At 40.2% G+C, this 879-nt stretch overlaps 1 long non-coding RNA gene across 1 annotated transcript; it reads right to left on the bottom strand.

Moving 5' to 3' along the window:
- Window positions 1-94: 94 nt before the first annotated feature.
- LOC108524628 (uncharacterized) lies at window positions 95-829 on the bottom strand. Its single transcript, XR_001884098.1, has 3 exons — window positions 707-829; window positions 463-587; window positions 95-317 (listed from the first exon to the last, which is right to left on the bottom strand). It is a non-coding gene; the product is annotated as an uncharacterized LOC108524628 (long non-coding RNA).
- Between the last annotated feature and the right edge of the window lie 50 nt (window positions 830-879).

Genomic DNA, 879 nt, shown 5'->3' with positions numbered 1-879 from the left:
ATGTTGGCCAGGGATGGTCTCAATCTCCTGACCTTGTGATCTGCCCACTTTGGCCTCCCAAAATACTGAGATTACAGGTGTGAGCACCTACACCGCGCCCGGCCAAGATGGAAATCTTAATGAAAGAAAAGCAGTTGGGAAACGTACCTGTGTTTTATTTAAAGCCCATCCTCTCCTTCCTGTTCATGAACAGCAGGCATCCTGTGGTGACTAAAGAAGGGCCTACCAGCTAAGGGACTCCATCGGCCCGAGGAGCAGCTTCTGCAGGACCTTGGGCAGGTTCCCTGGAAAATGTGACAGTGCCAGGCCATGGTGCCCTGTTCAGAAATACAAGACTCAGATTTAGTAAAGCCAGTAGTGTCATGTGAAATTTGTTCAAAAACTCCTTAGCCAAATCTTTTCATTTCATAAGACGGATGTATTCTATCAACAGTTTTTTTTTAACTGTATGTTCATACTTACGGCATTAAGAATCAGTGTGACTGGCCAGTGACGTGCGTCTGGTTCATCAATCTTAGTGGCAGAGCTTTCCGGCGTCCACAACTCTAGTCACCAAAATCAAGAATGTCTTTCTTTTCTCTTTTTACCTGATTACATAAAAGGGGCTGATTTATGAAAAGCAATAACTTAATAAATAGCACAACTTATGTTCATATCATTGCCACTGCTAGCCACAAATTAAGAGTCAGGATTAAGGAAAACTTACCTAAGTTTTCCCACGCTACTTTAAAATTGCTTTTTTTCTACAAAATCAATGTTAAATTCTTCTTTTGAGGTAGTCTGAATTAAGTTGCTGTTAATTGGAAAAGACTATTAGATCTTAAGATGAACTGACAATTTTGTAAAATAAATAGACTTCCTTTCTACTATTAGAAAGTT

This window comes from Rhinopithecus bieti, unplaced genomic scaffold (assembly GCF_001698545.2).
Source record: "Rhinopithecus bieti isolate Rb0 unplaced genomic scaffold, ASM169854v2 repeat_9658, whole genome shotgun sequence".
Classification (NCBI taxonomy): Eukaryota; Metazoa; Chordata; class Mammalia; order Primates; family Cercopithecidae; genus Rhinopithecus; species Rhinopithecus bieti.
The sequence above is the reverse complement of the archived record's forward strand: the minus strand, read 5'-3'. Positions and strand labels throughout refer to the sequence as shown.